The sequence below is a fragment of the Lygodium microphyllum genome, chromosome 11 (assembly GCF_053477565.2).
Source record: "Lygodium microphyllum isolate KBCC chromosome 11, Lygodium_microphyllum_v1.1.10, whole genome shotgun sequence".
NCBI lineage: Eukaryota > Viridiplantae > Streptophyta > Polypodiopsida > Schizaeales > Lygodiaceae > Lygodium > Lygodium microphyllum.
The window spans coordinates 145,399,493-145,423,514 of NC_141145.1; positions in this window are offsets into that span (position 1 = coordinate 145,399,493).

The window sequence follows — 24,022 nt, forward strand, 5'->3', positions numbered from 1 at the left end:
TTGTTTATTTTGTAGCTATTCTAAAATTATTTGCTTTGCGTAAGATTTTAAATATCCCTCTTTTCTTTTTAAGATAACCATTTGTATGGTTTTTACCAAAGATGATATATTACATAATGTGGTTGTGTCTTTAAGCTTAAATTATGCCAAATTTGTTTGTAGAACCATTGAAAAACCTCTAATAAACTATTTGATTTGACTCTTTCTCCATGTCTTATGTGTGTGAAGTATTTTGTTCTTACTTGACAATGTGATTTTTCCATGCCTTGGGTTGACTAAATAGATAGGCTTTCATATTGTTTGATAAAATATGGAGCATGGTTGCATAAAATATGTTGCACAATTAAAAATCCTATATGAGTTTGATAATGAAGAAACATAACAGTGCTTACTTTTGACTATATTATGAGTGAAGTGTTGATTATTTCAAGCTTTTATCATCGGCTTTTTGAAAAGGTTCAATTGATCTTTGAAGTATTTGAGATCATCATCTTTCCAATCAGTTTGACTCAAAATAAAAAAATATTTTATCTAGTGCTTTTCAAAAATTGGCTCTTTTATTAGCATGATTCTTAACTACATTATGTAGGGATTTACATTGATTTCATTTAATGATTCAACCCCCTTTTCTAGAGTTTATCTTGCAAGGTTTTTCATGAAAGCCTAGAAACCTTCTAGCCTTCACCCCTCCAATAAATGGCTTTTTGGGGACACAATTTCCATGCTTGGACTTTTGAGGATCTAGTTCAATAAAGCAACATTACCTCCATGCAAACCAATTGTAGATAAAACTTGCTCAATCTTTGTTATAGCATCTTGTCTAATTCATAAGGATTTTAGCTTTCAAGCAAACCTTATGTAAAGATGAATGAGCTTTTCAAAATTTTTACAAAGTATATGAAGTGTACATATATGAGTATTGGCCAAAGGAATATTTGAAATTTTCTTGAATTGAGAATCTTTGATATGCCTAGAGAGGACTCTATTCCAATTTCTTGAGCTTATCTGTGTAGTTGGAGAGATGCAATATAGATAGGAACATCTAGACTTCACTCCTATTGACACATTATACATGCACTTGAGTGTCTTCAAGTTGCCAACTATGTGCCATTCAACCTTGTAGTTTCCAAATCCCTTGACAAATAGCTTTTTTTTTTGCTCCTTGGCTCTTAATCACATCAAATACTGAGGTTTGATGGAAAACCCAATATACTATATCAAATCCTTTGTGTCTACTTCAAAAGCTCCTAATCATTAGATATTATATTCAGATTGAATGCTAAATAACATTGAATAACTACAATGACTTGATAAAAGTGCGATATTCATCAAGGTAAAGGAGACACTTTCTAATATTGTACACTTTAAAGTCTCACTTTCATTAAGTTTAATCACTACTCCTTATATCTCTTCTAAAGAAAAATCATAAAATTTGATTATAAAATACTTTAGGGCAATAAAATCAAGCAAAATGTTGCTAAATTTATTGAAAAGAACCTTTTTCTTCTTACTTTTGAACCTAGGCTTGATATAAAAAGACTCACCCAAAACTTCGATCACTTTACCATTAACTCTTTATCTAGAGTCTTCACCACAAATGGCCTTGTGTAACGTGCCTGCCTATTGATTGTTTAGGCACATTATAGTGGTCCATCGAGAGACGAATCTAAGCGTCGCCGCCTAGCACTCCCATAGAATGTTACAGGGTTTATCGCCTAGGGTTTCTCAAGTCTGCCTTGCAACGGAATGTTAGCGACCTAACCCAGTAGGATCGACCTGAAACTTGGGTCCCTAGTGGTCAAGGTCTCCTGACAGCATTCTAGCATCGGGTCATGAACATCCTTCTTTACGTAGAGATACCCAAGCCAAAGTAGTTCCATGCCGCACTTGGTTCAAAGAGATTGGAAAACAAGAGGGATGCACTGCTCAACCTCTCTACCCATAGGGCAGAGTCCCATTCCGGACCCCTAAAACGGCATGAATTGGGTTCTAACTTAACAACACCTAAAGGGTGAATGTTGGTAAAACCTTGTGAGAAGCCTCCCAGTTCTCTGGCACCACCCTACCATAGGATGAACCCCCACCCACCCATTTCCCTCAGTAGGCATTCTTTAGTTAATTAATTAGGTCCTACCACGTTTATGTGTGACATTTAAAATCAAATTTCTTAATTAATCCTTTTAGGGAACAGGGTTCATTTGCGTAACTTATAGCACTGACATGAAAACAGAGCAAGCAGTCCTTTTGGAAAACAAGTTCCTTAACTTATCTTCAAGTTAATCTTTTTCTCCTGCCCATATAGGAGAAACTATATTTCCCCATCTACCTTGCAAAAGTAATTGGTCCAAATCACATGGCACCAAAAATTCCATCCTTTATCTAGAATAGGATCTTCCAATGCCACAAACATTGGGGCCACGGCAATCTTCAACTTTGTTTCGGACTTGGCAAGGAGTGTCCAAAGCTCCACCTGACCCACAAGCTGCCTAGGAGTGAAACACCATTTCCGTGGTTGGCATTTTCACCACTCAACCTTCGGCCCATGAATTGAGTAGTGCCCTTCTCAGGTTGATTTGCGGTGCAATCTTGGAGATGATCCACTCGTGCAAAATATCCTTCCTTAATTAGACCAATTAGGAATCAAGCACAAACAAGGAATTCACGCCTAATATAATCTTTCAGAAAACATTCCTTTATTCCCATGGCAACTTGTCATCACAGACCCCTACCATGCATTTACCATCAATCCCAAGCACTTGGAATAATCATCCAAACCACAATCCAACAAAAAGTATTTACGACATTGTTTGACCAACCAACAAAAACAATGGTATTCTTTTCCAAACATTGCAAGAGTAGATGTGATAACATTTCCATTCACATATTTTCTCTCTCCCTTGGGATCTAAGAGCAATGCCATGCAAAATTTTACTTAACGCTTTGGCCAAGACATATGTTAAGGTCTCAAACAACTATGCAAGATGTAAATTCTATTGATCACTTACATTCATCGATAATCCAACCTTCTTCCACAAGTATAAAAGTATTGATCTTTACTTTGACTTAGGGTTTTCCCAATCCTTGAGCTCTCCACTTGCCTTTGAGGCCTAGGGTTGTTGTTTGTATCTAGCCTAATCCCTAGATAGGATTGATAAACATAGTGGTACTCATCAAATGGAACTCAAGGCATCATAGTTTTAATCCTCATGATCATTGCTTGTGCTAACTATGCACATCCTCAAGATCCCAATCTATTAAATATGAGTTATTAGGTCATGCTATTAGCAAAATCTTGGGCAAAGGTCTAGAGCTTCAAAAAATGAATTTCCTTAGGCTAAATCATTTACCATGCCATTTGTCAAGCGTGCAAGCTACAACATAACTTCGGTGTGGTAGAAATATGCCTATTATTGCGAGGACGGGAAGACGACAATGCTTGAAGCCTTATATGTTGTTTATGAGTTTATCACATGGCATCTAAATGCAATTAACTTCTCCTGATACATGCATTTGAGAACTCAATTCTTTGAATATTTGAGACGAAGTTTATCTTTTTGAATGAACTATTCTCACGTGGTATAGTTCAGGTCTAATGCATCTCATGTAGAAATCAAAGCAAGCATCTTTCAATTTGGAAATACATTACTTACAATCAGTACCATAGTTGGATTGGCAATGATGCCCTCACTCGAGGCTTTTGTTGTGGGATTGCCATCCACGCATGACATTCTCCACTTGGGGGCCATTCTCGACCTTCTTTGCTTCTAGGAGCAACCTGCACAAGACTTCAACGCCTTTTACTCAATTAGCGGGGGCCAATTGGGGAGATTTTTAAGCTTGCGGGTGGAGGATAATCTCATAGGAAAAGGTATAGGTTCGCAGGCAAAGGGGGAAAGAAAGAACACGTGTGGACACCCTCTAAGGAGGGGAAGAGAAGGAGAACCTTTTGGATGGTTCTCTCTCTCTCTCTCTCTCTCTCTCTCTCTCTCTCTCTCTCTCTCTCTCTCTCTCTCTCTCAGCAGCAAGGGGGAGGGGAAAGGAAGTAGTATCCGTCCTCATGGGAGGGGGGATTTTATAGGGGGAAGGGTGGTATTGCATGGTGGCGGGGAGTCCCCAGCTGGCTGCCTGGACTGGTCATTATGTCCAAGGGGGGATGTTTGGCCACATGGCCTCCCTCTCCATCAACATCATCGTCAACTTCTTCTTCCACTTCAGCTTCATTAGTGTCATTGTCTTCCTCCTCCATGTCATCGTCGTCTCCTTCTTCTCCCTCCACGTCATCATTCGTCAGCTTCCTTTCCTCCCTCCTCGGCATCATCATCATCCTCCCCCTGCCACCTATTCAGCGACGATGGGGGGGAAGGTTTAAAAATTTTCTATTAACTTTAATAAAAAAGAGGGGGGGTTTCTATGGCTTGCGGGTGGGGAGAGGTATTACACCTTGGAAGTAAACAATTGTTTTTTAGAGTTAAAGGTCACATGTTCCTAGCCACATATATTTACTTGCACTTATTGCCTATACATACGTACACTATAGATCGTGGCGGACCATGACTATCTCTTTATTCTTTATTCTTAGGTCACAAATTGTGACTCTTGAAGTTTCCATATGCCATCTTGATCTCTCTTGCTTGAACATCTATAGCTCTTGCTTCTCTATTGCTTCTGCTCATGCTTTTGCTTTCACTCCACCTTTCAATTGATATTAGAGTGGCACTCAAGGACCTTCTTCATCACTTGCTTTAAGCTAGCAAGAAGAGATTCGCTTATCGATTTCATGGGGGTTCACTTATAGCTTTCATGGCAACCCCATTGAGTCATTCATTTGAGGTATGCATTGAGTCTCTTCATCTCCCAGCTTGTCTAGCCTTGCTCCAAGGCCTATGCATTGAGTAGGCACTCTTGAGTGCTCTAACAAACATCATTAACCATTTAACCACCGACATCCCCCTAAGCATGATTTGTGTTTTTTATGCCTATTGAACAAACCTTTGTCCCTAATCTATAGCTAGTATTACTCAACCATTGGCTCCTCGGAGTTTCTCTACCTATTGGACATTGTTTTGGGATTCATTAGCTTTAGTTTGCACACTATTTGAGGAAGGATATCTCAGTCATTGCCTTACTATTTACAACAACTTGATGTATACTACCTATAACAATACACTCTTCATTGTGTAGAGCTTCACTGATACCAATACACCCATGTACTGATGTTGGGATTCGTTGTTAGATCATTGTGGATGTAATTTTGGATTGATTTGAGCTTCCTTTGCTTAGTCACTTGAAGATTTCTTGCTGTGATACATTGTAAGTAACAATATTACAAGTTGGAAGCTTATGCTTTGAATGCCTACATGACATTTGAGAATGCCACATGCTTCTATGGATGCTTGCCATTGATTACATTTATGGGATATGCTCACATAAAACTTTATGCTTCATGCTTGAGCTCAATTATATACTTCATGTAGTAGCTTATTGCTTCAATTCTTTCCTAATTACAAGTTGAAGACTCATTAGATGCATATGCTCCTAAATGTATGTATATTTTACTTTTGGCATCTGAATATTATGTGCTTGATGCATTGAGCCTTTTTGTGCTATTGGATACTCTATATATGCTCCCAGATGTATAAATATTGTACTTTGGGCACCTGGATGTTATGTGCCTAATGCATTGAGCCTTGTTGTACTCTTAGATACTTCAGATTCTCTTCAAGTGGGGGACACTTCTTTTTTTGCAAAGCTTGTCTCATTAGAGACTCTATATCTCTCTTGCTTATGCATATGCTCAGTTGATCTATATATACATTGTTTTTGTAGACTTTTATTATTGGATTAATTCACTTTTGATATTTTGGATACCTTATTATTTTTAGTGGGTTATCAATAGTGGATACATGCTTGATATGCATGGTTGTATGCATCTATGTATTTGAGACCTTATATATCTTGACAATCCTTAGTAATTAGTTACTACGCTACTAGTTGCATTTTATATATCAAGGTTGCTACCTGGGTATTTCTAGTAATGGAAGCTTATTTTGTTGACCATTTGCCCATGGATGTATGGTCATTTATTGTAATTTTATGGACAATAATGCTAAGTTTTTTTTTAGTAGTTTCTTTAAAAGCAGTGGCTTTGTTTGAGCACCCTAGCGCCTATTGTTTGTGGATAGCTATATACTTCTTAGTTCTCCACTTGTTGCTCTTACTTTTTCTTAGTTTTGGGACTGTTTTGCTCTAATTACAATAGCATATACTCTTGTACTTTGCATCATTTGCAAAGATAATTGTAGATACTTCAAATACATTCGATGACAATGCCATTTTCAACATCGAGAAGTTGGATAATAACAACTTTCAATATTGGAAGATGCAAATGTGGCAAGTATTGGTGCAAAAGAAGCAAGTTGTTAGGCCATTGAAATCCAATGGCATAAAGCCAAAAAATTAGGATAGATATGATTGGGATGATCTTGATGAGTTATTCAAGTCTACTATCATACTATCTTTGTCTAAGTAGGTGTACTTGATGTCAAGATTGTGGGAGAGAAGGAAGGAGTCTCACTTGTAGCTTTCTTACTTGCACAATGGGGGAATACACACAAGGGTGGAGGCTGAAAAACAGTTTTCCTCTTCTTAGTTGTGTAAGCCAAAAGAACTCTTGTACAAAGAAATAGAAGAACCCTATATATGGGTCTCAAACCAAACTCAACTACCTAAGGTGGCATACTAACTGAGCCACGAACTAGAGTAAATAAGGATAGCTATCATGTAGCTATTATTCATGGGCGGTGTACCAACCGCGTCTGCAACTGACAAGTCGGTGACATAAATGCACAATGGTCACCCTGGCGTATCACGAGTGGAGCTCGATATCTCAACACTCCCCCTCGAGCTCAATCCCAATTCCTGCACACCAAGCAGGTCTCTGAACTTGCGCAGCTTCTCTGCGCCCAATGCCTTCGTGAATATGTCAGCTACCTGATCCTCTGTGCTGACATAAACTAGATCAATAAGACCTAGTAAAACCCTCTCTCGCACATAGTGATAATGCACCTCAATGTGCTTTGTTCTAGCATGATAGACTGGGTTATTTGCCAAGTGTATACTACTCATGTTGTCACAATAAATGACAACTGGTCCATCTGTAGACTGATGCATATCATAAAGTAGCTTATGCAACCAAGCTACCTCACATGCAGCCATTGCTGCATCCCTGTACTCAGCCTCTGTGCTCGACAAGGCAACTGTAGGCTGTTTCTTGCTGCTCCAAGTGACTGCAGCACTCCCAAAAGAGAACACATATCCACTGGTAGATCGTCTATCAGAAATACTACCAGCCCAATCAGCATTAGTGTATCGATGCAACTGTATCTGAACCCCAGTCTCATAAAATAGTCCATACTGCAATGTGGACTTCACATACCTGAGTATGCGTCTAGCCGCATCCAAATGTGGTTTCCTTGGAGCCTGCATAAACTGACTTACCAATCCAACAGCATAGCTCAAATCTGGCCTGGTAATAGTCATATAAATCAAACTTCCTACTATGCGTCTGTACATAGTAGGGTCTTCTAGAAGCTCACCTGCATCTGTGCTCAGCTTCACATTCTGCTCCAAAGGAACTGAAATAGGCTTACAGCCTGTCATCCCATATTTGGACAGCATGTCCAATCCATACTGCCTCTGCAAGAGCTGTATCCCACTTGGTGATCTAATCACCTCAATGCCCAAGAAATAACGTAGCTCTCCCAAATCCTTCATCTCAAACTTCTGCTTCAATAGCATTTTCACATGAAGGATATCTTCATCACTGTCACCTGTCATAATCAAATCATCAACATAAATGACAAGTAGCATAATACATTTCTCTGTTTTTCTCACATAAAGTGAGAAATCTGCCTTGGAAATCTGAAAACCAATAGTGACAAGATACTGTCCTATCTTGTCAGACCATGCTCTAGGTGCTTGCTTCAAGCCATACAAGGCTTTCTTCAACCTGCAAACAAACTCAGGATGAACAACATGCACATAACCTGGTGGCTGCTCCATATAGACCTCTTCTTGCAAATCACCATGCAAGAAGGCATTCTTTACATCCATCTGATGTAAAGACCATCCCTTTGATGCAGCCATAGCAATGACTGCTCTTACGGTTGCCATCCTTGCAACCGGACTGAATGTTTCTTCATAGTCAATGCCATATGTTTGTGCATACCCCTTGACTACTAATCTTGCCTTGTATCTATTCACAGAACCATCTGCATTGTGCTTCACCTTATAAACCCACTTACAGCCAATTGCATTCTTACCTTTAGGCAAAGGTACTAACTCCCATGTAGCATTTGCTTCCAAGGCATCCATTTCTTCATCCATGGCTTTCTACCATTTTTCTTTTCCCATGGCTTGCTCAAAAGATGTGGGTTCTGGTTCCCGTATCACTTTGACCATATATGCATAGTGAATGGCTGTAAATCCATCATATTTCAGCCTATCCACAGGATACCTAGCTCTCGTAGACCTGCGCAAAGTAGGTTCACTCCCAGGTGCTCTCAAAACATCCCTGGTCTTCCTTACTCCAGGTGTAACAATAGAAGGAATACCCAACTCATCATCAATGCTCTGTTCTGAGCCACTGGATTCACCATCCACATAAGAGTGACCTGCATTCACATCAAACATGGGCTGATCAACCTTCTCTTTTCCTTTTCGTGATACCTGCATACCACTATCTGCATTGCTTTGAGAAGATTCTCCTGATCTCAATCTGCCTGTCCATGGCGAAGAATGTGAACCACTGCTAGAGGACGCTCCAGGTCCACTAATATTTTGTGACTGCTGCTGTGAATTCTGTGCAACATTACCATTTTGTGCATCTACATCATCAATCACATTTACTGGTTTATACCAGCTACTCATCTCATCAAAAACAACATCTCTGCTCACTGTAAACTTACGAGTAGAAGGGTTATAGCATCTATACCCTTTTTGCTGCAGAGAGTAACCAATAAAGATGCACTTCTCAGCTTTTGGATCCAACTTGGATCTCAACTCATTTGGCACATGTACATAGGCAATGCAACCAAAAATTTTCAAATGAGAAATATCTGGTTTCCTACCAGTATACCTCTCCTCTGGAGTCATCCCATGTATTGCTGCAGTGGGAGTCCTGTTCATTATGTAGACTGCTGTAGCAACTGCTTCAGCCCAATAAAAATCCGGCAAGTCTTTTTCATTGAGCATGGCACGAGATACCTCTCCAATATGCCTGTTTTTTCTTTCTGCAATTCCATTTTGTTGTGGGGTATGACTGCATGAATATTGCTGCTTTATGCCATGCTCCTGCAGGAACCTTGCAAACTCATTTGAGAGGTACTCTCCCCCTCCATCTGACCTTAGGCATTTTATCTGCAAGCCTGTTTCTTTTTCAACCATAGCTTTAAGAGTTTTGAAATGCCCAAAAACTTCACTTTTCTTTTTCATAAAATACACCCAAACTTTTCTGCTATAGTCATCAATAAAACTGACAAAATAATGACAGCCTCCAAGAGATGCAGCTTTAGTTGTCCACACATCAGAGTGGATTAATTCCAATGGCTTCTCACTCTCTTGAACATGTCTGGGAAATGGTTTCCTTGCCTGTTTTCCAAACTGACAGGCTTCACATACCTTATGCATTTCTGCAACCTTGAATTTCGGCAAACCTGCAACAATATTTTGGGCCTGCATTGATTTAAGTCGCTGTACATTAACATGACCAATGTGTTTATGCTAGATATCAATATCTGCAACTACACCGGTCCCATGTGCAAACATTGCTACACTCAATTTAGACATGTCTGCATCCAACGTAAACATTATGCCCTTATTCTTTCATTTTGCTATCAAGCGACCTTTATTTTTCATATCCTCAACAAAGCATCCATGAGGATTAAATCTGACCTGCAACCCCTGCTCAACCATTTAACCAACAGAAACCAAGTTCTTGGTGATATTCGGCACATGAAATACATCCGATAGGTATTTCTTTTTTCCATCCTGCATAGACAAAGGAATTTTTTCAATCTGCACAATAGGATGTGCAGTATCATCACCAGTCTCCACAAATCCTGGTTTTTCCATTTTTCTTGCATCCTCCATCCATTCTGCATGACCTGTCATGTGGTTTGATGCACCTGAGTCAACATACCATACATCATTGCTTTCTTTTGCACTTGTCACAGAATTGTTCATGTGCTGCACCATGAACAAATGCTCATTTCTGTCATCACCCTGTCTACTAGAAGATGCATAATTCCCTTGTTGCAGTTTTCCATTCATGATGTCATTCTGCTTTTTATAGCAGTCTTTAGCCATATGACCCATTTTACCACAGTAGTAGCATTCAACATTACTGTTTGCATTTTGGCCTCTTTGCCATCCACCACGACCTCTTTGGCTCCCCCTGCCTCTAGAGTTACCACGTCCTCCTCCATAGGACTGGTTTTCTTGAGTTTGCTGCATATTCTGATTTCTACCACGGCCTCCATATCGGCCTCCTCTACCTCTACCTCTACCTCTTCCAGCATTTGAGTAGAAGACAACTTCTTTTGAAGTTCCTACTGAAGAAGATGCACCACCATTTCTCTGTTCCTCAGAAATTAGAAGAGCAATCAACTCCTCAAAATCAGAAAATCTTTCACGAACTGAAATGGATGTCCGAAACTGTGCATAATCCTTTCCTAGACCATTCAAGGTCACAGAAACTAAATCATCATCTTCCACTGGTGACCCAATGGAAGCAAGTGCATCTGCAATCTTCTTCACCTTCATGTGGTAGTCGTTGATGCTCATATTTTCTCTTTGCACATTGTGCAACTCTTGCTTGAGCTGCATTTTCCTAGCTTGTGTATTTGTGCTATACATCTTTGACAGAGTATCCCATGCCTCCTTTGGCGTACTTGCATCCTGAATATGCACAATCATAGAATCTGAAATGCTGATAGACAGCCAGTACATAACTTTCCTGGCTCTCTCATGCCATGCTTTGAATGCCTGCATTTGCTGTTGATTGGGAACATCAGGAAGAACTGGTTCTTCTTCATTTCCTGCAACAAATTCCCAATATCCTTTTCCCATAAGGAAATTCGTCATTCTAAACTTCCATGCCTGGAAGTTGTTCTTGTCAAGCTTTTCAGTTACAATCTGTGAAAGAGAATCAGACACCATTACAGAACACTGCAAAAAATTCTGTCACTGCAAAAACTCAGCTTCACCCTCACAAGGGCAAATCTGCAAAACTGGCGAAAGTGGTATTTGACCACACAGTCACTTCCTAGTGACGATTTTGCATAAACAGGAACCAAGGATGATTCTGAAACTCCCAATGTCTCTGCGCACAAGCATACGATGCAATTTCTACAGTAACTTTTCACCAACCTATAGAACAGTGGCTGCACAGCATAAAACTGAGCCTTTTCCTGAGTGCGTGCAGAAAACTTCCGTCTGCAAAACAGGCCCCGAAATGGCCTCAAATCAAAAAAACAAGGTCGCCGAGGGCTAAAGCTCCCAAAACAACAAATGAAAGCAACACTGCTCCTCTTACCAGAACACCGCGAGCTTGGCTTGCTTTCTTGAGCTCCTTACCACGAACAAGGCTCTGATACCATGTCAAGATTGTGGGAGAGAAGGAAGGAGTCTCACTTGTAGCTTTCTTACTTGCACAATGGGGGAATACACACAAGGGTGGAGGCTGAAAAACAGTTTTCCTCTTCTTAGTTGTGTAAGCCAAAAGAATTCTTGTACAAAGAAATAGAAGAACCCTATATATGGGTCTCAAACCAAACTCAACTAACTAAGGTGGCATACTAACTGAGCCACGAACTAGAGTAAATAAGGATAGCTATCATGTAGCTATTATTCATGGGCGGTGTACCAACCGCGTCTGCAACTGACAAGTCGGTGACATAAATGCGTTGTACAACGGTCACCCTGGCGTATCACGAGTGGAGCTCGATATCTCAACACTTGAATGTTATTTCGACATTGATGGTGGTGCATATGATTTATGGAAGAATCTATTTGATCTTTATGACAAGAAGAGTCTTGCATCTTAGTTTTATTATTGAAGAAGCTTGTGGAACTTTAAATGAAGGAGAGCACACCTATGTCTACTCATTTGAATGAGTTTCACTCTATTTTCAATTAGATTGTCTCATAAGGCATTTAGTTTGAGGGCAACATAAAATCCTTATTCTTGCTTATCACAATACTAGAGTCATGGGATATATTCTATACTACTATGAGTGCTAATCCTCTTGAAGACGGTTTTAGATTTAGTGATGTATAGAGTGATTTACTTATTGAAAAAGTAAACAAGAAGAATAATGATGCAACCCACACTTCTCATGCACTTACAATGAGAGATAGAAACAATGAAAATGGAAATAATAAACATGGTAGAGACTCATAGCCTAATAGAGGGGCAAGTCTTAGTCTCGTGGGCAATCTCATAGTAATTCTTGTGGCTGTAACTCCTCTTTGACAAGTCATTATAATGGAAAGTATGGTCACATTAGATCGTAGTGCTATAAAATGTATAATGATAAGCACAATGAAAAAGACAAGGGGAAAAATGTAGGAAAATGCAAAGTCCATTGAGATTATGCCTAAGTCCAACATGAAGATAGAGGAGATAAATGGCTTGGAGTATGGTTTCAATGATTACATACTTGCTATCATGCTCCATTTCTTATTCTTAGTGTTGGCATCTTGATTTTGGGTTCTTCATTGCATGTTACCTCACATTGTCATTGATTTCATAGCTACTATGCTTTTATAGGTTTTTCTAGACTCGAAGATGATACTACATTGAATATCATTGGCATAGGTGATATTAGACTATAGTTTGATATTGGAGCTCCTTTTGTGCTTCATGATATATGCCATATCATAGCTTTGGCTAAAAGAATTATTTTAGCTAGATAATTGGATGATGATAGGTACCATGCATTTCTTGGTGACTCTATTTGAAGATCACTCGTGATAGCCTTGTTTTTGCTAGAGGTGCCAAGGTTGGTAGCCTATACCCTTTGCTTGTATTTGGATTTGTTGACCATGTTTCAACTGTGACCAAATCTTTCACATGTATCTTTATGGTATCATTGACTTGGACACATGCCTTTGAAAGGATTGCAATCATTCGTATGCATCTTTATGGTATCATCGCCTTGGGCACATGCCTTTGAAAGGATTGAAAGTACTTACTCATTTACAATATCTTTCATCTCTTGATTGCTTATAATTTGATTCAAGTCGAGCATTCACATAACTCTCACAAAAAATCTCATTCTAAGCACATGGGTGAGCTATTGGCTCTTATGTATTCAAATGCTTGTGGTTCCATGCCCTATCAACAGTCATTGGGTTGTGTGAAGTACTTTGTTACATTTATAAATGATTATTTGCATAAGATTTGGGCCTATCCTATTAAGAAAATTGGATGTTTTATCTTAATTTCAACTCTTTCTTGCTATAGTTGGAACCAGTCTATGCATAGGTTGAAGTGTCTATGATCTAACATTGGAGGTGAATATGTCTCTAAGTCATTTGAGCAACTTTGTGACAAGAAAGATATAAGTGTCAATTGATTGCCTCATACACCCACCCCAGAATAATCAAGCAAGCTTACCATAGTACTTTTGGGTTGAGCTAGTTACTACTACTATTTATCTCATTTATAGATCCCGATACACTATATATTTAGTTACACATTTGATTTTGTCCTTCTCAGTTAAAGGATTTTCAGAGAAATAATCATCAAACTAACTCAACCATGATAAAAACAAAATTTTCATCCTTCTTTCCATCAAATTTACTAGAATGAAATTGACTCATGAGATTGATCTTTTGATTCTTTTTGGAGTGTTGGGTATTAATGACACCATAAGAGTGCATGCAATGCACTCATCTTTGTTTTGGGTTACTTAGCTTTGATAGTTATGTATTTGAATAGTACTTGTAATTTTGGCCAAATTGTGTGGAATTAACTCCACTTATTGCTAAAGAGTAATTGCTTAGCTTGAGGAATGTTGAGATTGTACTCCGTGTGCAAGTTTTGCACTAATTGTTCTTTTTCTTTTAATAGCTTCTTTGATCTTTGGCAAAAATGGATAGGTTCTTTATAACTATACAGCAAGTATCTAGGAAGGGGAAGAAACATACCTTTAAAAAAAGTTTAAATCCTATGGTAGATTGGACTTGAAGAACATTTAAAGGCTCAATCTACATATCTCACAAGATACAAGCTTTTCTATCCGCCTTAGGCTATGTTAAAGTTGAGGCACATAAAGAATCTTACTTGAATCTCACCCAAGCAATAGCAATTCTTCTAACTTCTATCTCAAAAATTGAATGGTGGCCCAAGAGGGAGATCCAAACTAGGCACATTAAGAGCAGCACATCTTTAGAAGAGCATCCTATAATCTAGGCCAATGTGTATGCACTAGGTTTCCCCTTGAAACCCATTGAGCATGTTGATATCTAATTACTTCTACCTAGAGCCCATGAGCAATTGATAAAAGTCTCTTTTGATCAACTTGAAAATATAGCAATACACATTTATTCTAAAAGGTAATTGCTAAATCTTAGGGAATTCCTCTTTGGAGAGTATTATCCGCAACAAGTACATAAAGAGTTAGCAAAAGAGAAATCATAATATCCCGCACATAAAATCTCCATAGAGAGATTGATGGACTGTAAGAGATGGGGAATACAGGAATAAAATAATGGAGGGAAAATACCTGCTACACTGGTGGGTATATAAGATGTAAGGGACTCGACATTTTGGACCATCTGATTATAATAATAAGTCTCCTTTATCTTCTCTTCCTCTCTCCAACTTTCATGGCTTCCTTCCTTTTCTATCTTTCTCTCTCTTCTTCTAGTTTTTCTCTCTCCTCATCGCTCTCTTTCTCTCTCTTCTGCTTCTATACTTCTCTCTCTTCTACAGTCTTCTCTCTCCCCAGTCCTCACCTTGACAATTGGTATCAGAACCATAGATTCTTGATCCAGGTTGCTACATTCCATTCAGTTAGCCTTTTTCAGTCACATAAATTTAAGAGCCATAGGTACACAGGTACAGACATGACATGGAGCAGCAGTGCAGTTATCAAGGAATTTTAGACCACAAGGACTACAAGTTTGGAGCATTAATGGAGTCTTAAACCAAGTTTGGAGGCTGGAATACCACATTTAGTTGGTTGTGGGTCATTTTCGATCAATTTTGAAAGTATTTTCCTAAAAGACTGTGGTAAATGGAGTAGAAGAGGGTAAATTCTTGGTTACTTTTCAGGAAGAGTCTTCTCTTTATCCATTCTCAAGCTTCATCCAGGCTTCCATGGAGAATATTGGCCCATTCTTCCTTCCATCTTCTTCCTTCTAGGTTCAAATCCAAGCCAGTCTCAAAAGCACCTAAAAGCATCATAGAACAGATTGCTGCTTTCACTTCCCTTCTTTGCCAAACCTACTTTGGCATCATCCTTCTCCTTGAGAATTTGGCATGGTTCCTTGAGCTTACTCTACTCTCAACAAGTGTCTTCTTCCCTCTCAAAGACCTTTAAAGGACACCGATCATGTCCAAACTCGGTCGTGATGAGATTGTCTCTGACCAAGTGCTACTTGACGGTCGCGGGCATGGCAAAATGCTCCACCTACTCATCTACTAGAGGGACATTAGTGAGGACATGAATACAAAGACCAGAGTAAGCAAGGAGACAAGAGCCAATGTGGAGGAAGGGCTTTGTCTTTTAAGAAGAAGTAGAATCAAAAGAAGGAGCTCAAAAGGGAGGAGAAGGACAAGAAGGATCATCCTTCATCATCGTCATCATCATGATATAATTTGGGAAAACAATCCTTCTTCAGATTCCAGTGCAAATGCCATTATACAAACTGATCAAGAGAGCATCACAACAATGGAGACGGAATCAACTACCCTAGAGGCTCCTGATCCATGACAGAGTATAACTATGGAGCCAATTTCCTACTAATCCTTCACTCTTTTAGGAGGAACCATTGTAGGTGTGAGGGGATGGACATGGTGGTGTTGCTTTGTGTGTCTATGTGTCATCAAAATGGGAACACGAAATGGTGAAATAGCATGCTAGCGCTTTCTGTTAGATGCCTCCAATGTTGGCTGTCATGAGGGTTCAGATTATTCTTTTGTGCTACCATCTGGTGTAGATAAACTTCCTGCACATGGTTGTGCAGATGACTAACAAAGTCAGCTATCTAGTTTACCTGATATGTCAGTTCAGGAAATGGCTAAATATCTGGCTATCTTAAAAGAAATCATCAGTGAAGGGGCACTTGATATAGGAACGGATGCTTTGTGCTCTCAGGTGTCAAATGTCTGTACTACCAATTTTAAAGCAAATGTCCATGGAATGATAGACCCCAAGAGATTGAACTTAATGGGTCAATGAGATGTTTGGGAAGATATTTGAGATGCATTGAAGACTACTGAGTTGCACATGCTGTTGTTGGTTTGTCTCTTGTTGAGATGTTGATTGTCCATATGGCTCATGAGAACATACAAGACCTATAGTCAATTGTAGAACCATGAGATACCTGTGCATTCTTTGAGCATTCATGATCTTTTGCCATGCTTTGGAATATTCTGAAAGCAACTTGATTACAATGGCAACTGAGGTAAATAGCTCCAGCTCTACCGAACAAGGTTGGCTTCAAACACAGGGTAATATTGATAAAGTTGGAGCTTTAATTGATCAATATATTGCTCTTATGAAGGTGGACAGAGAAAAAGGAGCAAGACTTGAATTAAGTATGGATTCTCATCACCCTGAGTATTATCAGCAGTATGATGAGTATTATGGTCATGATGAGTATTTTCATGGGCATTATGCACCAGATGCTTATGCTTATGGCCAACATGTATATGCTGATGGTACACACTATGATCTGCATGCATCATATGAATATGGATAGCAACAACATGCAAATGAACATGAGTAGTATGCAAGTACATTTGGATAACATGTTAATGCTTATAGATATGATGTACCATGTCATAATGCAGAGTATCATTCCATTGAACCTTGGAAGCAGAATGGCTATTATGGGAAACATGTTTATGCTTATGAGCATCCACCTTTTCAACAACATAGTCATGATTATACATGTGAACCTTCCTTAATTTAGTAGCCCAATTCTTATGGACATGACAATAATTGTCATGCTTATCAGTACTCTTCCAGCTTTGATGAGCAATAAGTTCATAACTACCATGGTATCCTATATCCCAATCAGTTCATACCTCATGATCACCCAAATGTAATGATGAGTTCTTTTCAAGGTGTTGATGATGAAGAGAGAGCAATGAGCAAGCTGAATAGAAAGAAAGGTATAATGAGCAACATGATCAACAAGAACATGTACATAGTACAAAAAATCTTGCTGAGATGATGAAGGAAAATCATGCTAAGATGATGAAGGAAACGTGTCACATGAGAGCCACCATGGACACACTTATGCCAATTTCTCTAAGTGGTTGGAGATTCAACTAAAGGGAAAAGAGCAAGAAGACCAAGAAGATGTAAAAGAAGGGAACAGTGAGGAGCAAGATGTACAGGAAGGGAATAGTGAAGAGCAAGATGTACAAGCTCATGACATATGAGCTGAAGATTCACATGAGGCACTCACAGATGTAGATGGTTATGCTGAAAGTTTTAGACTCTTGGAGAAACCTCATGAGTCATGATGACCTTCTTGAGCATCAGTTTACACTTAATCAAGGTTTACAATAGCCATTGAATGCATTTGATAATGAGTACCTTGATCATGATTACGATGATTGGTATATGTTTGATGATGATGTAATACATGATTTGGGCATACATGAAGATGAAGATGGAATTGTGCTTCCCTATGATTTGGAAGATTATGGATATGATTATCGACTTGATTATAGGGATACTTCCTTGTATCCATTTGATCCAGATGGATTGGAGTATGTGGTTGATGGCCATTCTCTTCTCTCAGATAATCATTATGACGGAATACCTTTTGATCCAGGAGGTTAATGGATTGCTTGGGATCTCATTTGGACTAGCATCCATCTTGCGGGCAATTTCTTCTTTTTTTGGTAGGCTCTTTTGATTGAAGATTGGTCATCTTTGGCTATATTTTAGTGTAGGAAAGATTATATACAACTCTCTGTTTTCAATCAAATTTGATTCTGAATATGGACAACATTTAATGCCATACATGGGCTGAAAGTACTCGAAGTAAGCTTCGTTTCTATGTGACAAACACCCCGATCGGAGTTACCTATCAAAGGTTATTGCAAGTTTACTACATTAGGGTCCTGTAGTAAACACCATGATGTCCACTGTTTGCATCACTCAATTCCTCACTGAATATGGGTCAAAATTGGATTTTTCTTATTCCACAATCATGCCCATACATCATATTGTATCCATGACCCAACATACATGCATAACCCCCACATGATTTATTGAATAACCCCTTGTAGTCATGCAACAAAGTGGTACTCATGACTACCCTGCCCTGCCCTATTTTGTAATAAGTGCCCTTTTTTTTAAAGGGAAAAAATCTTTAGGTGGGGATGGAATGTAAGAGACGGGGAATACGAGGGGAATATGGGAATAAAATAATGGTGGAAAAATATATGCTACATTGGCAGGTATATAAGATGTAAGGGACTTGACATTTTGGACCATCATATTATAATAATAAGTTTCCTTCATCTTCTCTCTCTCTCTCTAGCTTTCATGGCTTCCTTCCTTCCTTTTATGTCTTTCTCTCTCTTCTTCTATTCTTTCTCTCTCCTTGTCACTCTCTTTCTCTCTCTTCTGCTTCCCTTCTTCTCTCTCTTCTGCAATCTTATCTCTCCTATTTCTCTCTCCCGAGTCCTCTCCTTGATATGGACACCCACCTCATGCACTTTCTTGTCTACAATCAAGAGGGTAGCTCCTTTTGCATCATTAAGCTTTTCCATAACTATTGTCAAAGCTTAGAGAAAAACCTAAAAGTTAAGCTATTTGTTCTTGAATGGGCTACTAGGTGTCCAACTCCCTTACCATGTATCTAGATTCTAGATTACTCTTTCCTTGCATGTGCAACAAGCATGGACAAGTAATCCAACAATGTATGTGATACATTTCTCACTTTACAAGCCAAATTTCCCACCTTCATCGCTTGGATAATCCTATCCCCCCAAAAGTTCCTTTTTTATTCTTCTTTTCATGAAGTGAATTGACAAAAAACAACAAAGATTGAATCGTATTATTGAAAAGAAAGTGGAATTGGAGTTTGTCCAACCCATCAGCGTGATGGCATCCTCCATTTGTCTTGATTTGGACTATAATGAGAAACCACCCTAAAGAAAAGAGGGCGATTTAACCTCAAATAGAATAGTCTCACATGTAGAAATGGTTGATGCAAAGCCCATGAGTATAAGCTTCTATTTGATGTTAATATTATACAAATTGAATCACTGTAGCTCACAAGACTATGAATTTACAACAAAGATTGATTTCTCTCTCCTCTTTCTCACTATTCTATTATGTCATACAAATATGTACAAAATTCGATTTTTATTTAAGTAAGAGAGAAAGAAGTAAGCATTGGCTACAATAACCCATGTGCTATAGAGGGTAATATACATTGTATTCCAAAAAGTCATGCTAGTTGTACATGACCTATCATTGGGCACTTTATACCATCCACATGGCTTGGTTGGGTCCCTTATAAATTTGTATCATGTGGATTCAATAGAAGGGATCTTTATAATTGTTGTTTTAGACCTTTTCTAAACATACAGAAGGGTATCATTTATTAGGGATATTCACAAGTTGAATAGAAAAGGGTGTGCTATCTTCATGATAAATGTAGAGAAGGGATTTTCAAATTAGGCCTTGAATGAACATGAAATGAAGGGTTTGTATATAGTAAACCCTCTGAGCTTATGGGAGGGTTGAACACCCACTTTGTATGTAGTTCATATACCTTAGAGTTTATACTATTACGCATTTAGTATAGCTAAGACCACACATTGCAAGCAAACTTCTCTCTCTCTCTCTCTCTCTCTCTCTCTCTCTCTCTCTCTCTCTCTCTCTCTCTCTCTCTCTCTCTCTCTCTCTCTCTCTCTCTCTCTCTCTCTCTCTCTCTCTCTCTCTCTCTCTCTCTCTCTCTCTCTCTCTCTCTCTCTCTCTCTCTCTCTCTCTCTCTCTCTCTCTCTCTCTCTCTCTCTGTGCCTCTCCCTTCCCCCCTTTCTTTCTCATGACGAGTAATTCATTACTCATAAAAAGTGAAGATATGCAAAGGTTGCTTGACCCAACAAAAGCCTTTTCTCTTAACATGTATCCCCTCATGGATCCCAAATCTTAAAATTGTGGAGTAATGGGAAAAAGAGTCAAAATCTAAGGTTAGTCATGCTCCTTGATTAAGATACTACTAATGGCATATGTTGATAAACTTTACAAAGCAACATGTCTCACAAGAAATGAATGTGTCCCTTCACTTTATTATTGGTCTAAAAACTTAAGGCGATCTGCATAAACCAACTATGCCATAGCCCCCCATAAAGGCATTCTACATAATCCAATTTTGCACCATAGTCTCGAGTATTGGAAGAGTGTGTCATCAAAAGGGCAACCTAAAGTGTGATGGATGCCAAAACATAGAGGGACTTTCAAAGATTTAGCTAGGTGGCATGATGGGGTCAGAGATTGTGCTTCCCCAAACATTTGAAATATATGGCCAATAATGTGTAGTGGAGCATCTAATAGTATAATGGCATGTAGTATAAAAGAAAGATATCCCATCTAATACATTTTATCATTTATATGCATCCACAATTAGCAAACCTCCTACCACAGCCCTCCACATGGAAACATCTGTTATGAATTGTAAAATAAAGTGTCATTATCAAAAGATTGTTACCTTTCACCAGGAGGTTGTTTTATGTAGATAACATCGTCTATTCCCCTTTTCTTCCACCCATTTAATCCCCCCCCCCCCCCACACACACACATATATGTATATACATATATATACATTGTGTGTGTGTGTGTGTGTGTGTGTGTGTGTGTGTGTGTCCCCATCCATGTTCTCACCCAACCTTGAATCCAAGAAGGTGCTCTCCCTTTTAGCTTGTATAATTGATCTAATTTCTTGTGCCCAAAGTAATATTGTTTACAAATTTTAATGAGCATGCCACAAAGTATAGACTACATTATCTATAACTACTAAGTGCTTCAACCTTATGCTAATGAAGTATGTATCAAAATGTCATTTTATTTTAAGAATATAAATGATTGGCATGCCTTCTCTTTTTGGAAAAGAATCAATTGGCATTCCTCCTTAAAAAATAAACCAAGGGATTGTAACATTATAAATAAAAATAAACCATAAATAATAGAAATATATAGTGAATGGCTCAAAAGCAACTCTTCATTAATCTAAGCCTCCGAATTTGTCTCTGCACCAACCAAACCTAAACCATAATAAACGTAAGCATGGGAATCAATACATACTAATAAATAAAACTTCACAAAAATGTAAAGATCTAGGAATATATATCCAAATATGCATAAGTAAAATAGCCAACAATACTCCACAATCATCCTGTCTATAAGATGCATAAAGTTCCTAAATACACATGTGATGCTATAATTGCTTAGTTTGCAAATCTATAATAACTCAAAAAGGGCAGTCATCATTGTCCAATTTTTGCTCAAGTGCCTTGAGTGTACTCAAAAAGGACAAGGATCCTCATCAACTTTTCCCCCAAGAGAGTAATATTCAAGGTCTCCTCCTACCAATAATGACTTCTTTGTTCATGCCTTTTCCAAACGGAATGGTTTCTCTCTTCCTATAGCTACCTTCTCCAAGATTGAGCACAAATCCACCAAAACCTCTTCCTTATCCAAGGCCATAGGAGAACCAAGCAAGACATCTCTCTTCCTTATACTAAGTCTTAAACCCATGCTATATGTGGCTTAACATATTAATTCCTCCTAATACACTGTTTCCCACTAGCCATGTGTTAAGGTTTGGCTAACCTTTGACACTTTCAAATCAAAGATTCACATTTCCAAAGTTTTGGCAAACAATGTAATAGACTAAATTATCAAGACCTAACTCTACTACTTTCTAAGATTAGTTGATGATGCCCTTTTTCTCTTTCGTTCTTTCTTATTGATTTCATCTTTAAAAGATGTATTCAAAACCAGGCCTTCAATATCAAAAACTTATGTTGGTATGGTAATAAACCTCACTTTCCCTTCCTAAATACAAGCCCAAATAATACCTATTTTTAGCCTAATTACATGAATGTTCAAAACTACAGATACTGAAAAAATGGACATGACATATAAAGCCTAAATATCACAGATAATTACATCCTACATAGACACAAATGGATGCCTACATCATGTGACATTTAAGGAGTACTTCAGACTACATGTATGTAGTGGGAAAATCATTACCAATCCTTCTATCAACACCTAGCATAGTCATGTGGATGGTTGCCTAGTAGCCATGACCTAAACCCACATATCCCTTACTGAACTACAACAAAATGATATGCTACTAAAGTTAGGCAACTAGATAAGCCTCACCTAAAGGCTTACACCTTGTAATGATCCATACTAAGAAGCTAAGGGAAGATCCTATATGCAATACTAGGAGCACCCAAAACTCTTTGGTGCAATTGCTTGAATAGTGTATTACATCAATGGAATAGAAAAGGAACTACATGATATGCAAGAACTAAAAAGATGAAGCAACTAGTTATTTTAATGAGAAGATTGACATTAGGTGTATGCACAATAGTAGTAATTTTTTGCTTACCAGTTTGATATTCAAAATTAGTCTTCATCATCACTTGTTGCTCGATATCCATAACCACTTCACTTTCCATTTTGTGGAGTGTGGAAATGATTGGTTTTTGGGCTGATTTTTTGTTGTTTTTGTTACTAAATGGTTGTTTTTTGTGGTTGATTGTTTGAGTTTGAAGATGTTTTGAAGTGTTTGGAGTGGTTTGAGTATGTTTGAAAGGGTTTATGTTGGTTTTTGATGAAATATGTTGTTCTGAAGAGTTCTGTAATTCTCTTTGTATGGTTCTGTAAGGCCTGATTTTCTTCTATTTTGTTCTGTTCTGGTTCTGTTTTGGTAGTAGAGATGGTTGAATGGATGTTTTGAGAGATGATTGAAATGTGTGAAGAGGTTTATGAGAGATTGAATTGGTTTTGTTTTGGTTTTTATGGGTTCTGTTGATCTTCTGTAAAGTTCTATAGCTTTTGTGCTTCTATAGCTCTATAGTCATGTTGCTCTGTTGTTCTGTGGTCTATTCTGTTTGTTTCTGTTGAGTGTTATGATGGATGTATGGATGTTTTGGGAAGTGTTTTGTCTTAGGAAAGGATGAATGGAAGCTCTATTCAAGTCAAAAGAAGTGAAGAAGTAGTTGATGAAGATTCACAGAAGGTTACAAAAGACAGTGACAGAAGCCAGATCTCATAGGACACTAGGATGTCTCTGGTGCCCCTTCACATCTGACATACCTTTTGGGAGGTGTATCCACTGTTGAGATATCGAGCTCCACTCGTGATATGCCAGGGTGACCGTTGTGCATTTATGTCACCGACTTGTCAGTTTGCAGATGCGGTTGGTACACCACCCATGAATAATAGCTAGATGACAGCTATCCTTATCTACTCTAGTTCGTGGCTCAGTTAGTATGCCACCTTAGTTAGTTGAGTTTGGTTTGAGACCCATATATAGGGTTCTTCTATGTCTATGTACTAGAGTTCTTTTTGGCTTACACAACTAAGAAGAGGAAAACTGTTTTCAGCCTCCACCCTTGTGTGAATTCCCCCATTGTGCAAGCAAGAAAGCTACAAGTGAGACTCCTTCCTTCTCTCCCACAATCTTGACATAGTATCAGAGCCTTGTTCTTGGTAAGGAGCTCAAGAAAGCAAACCAAGTTCACAGT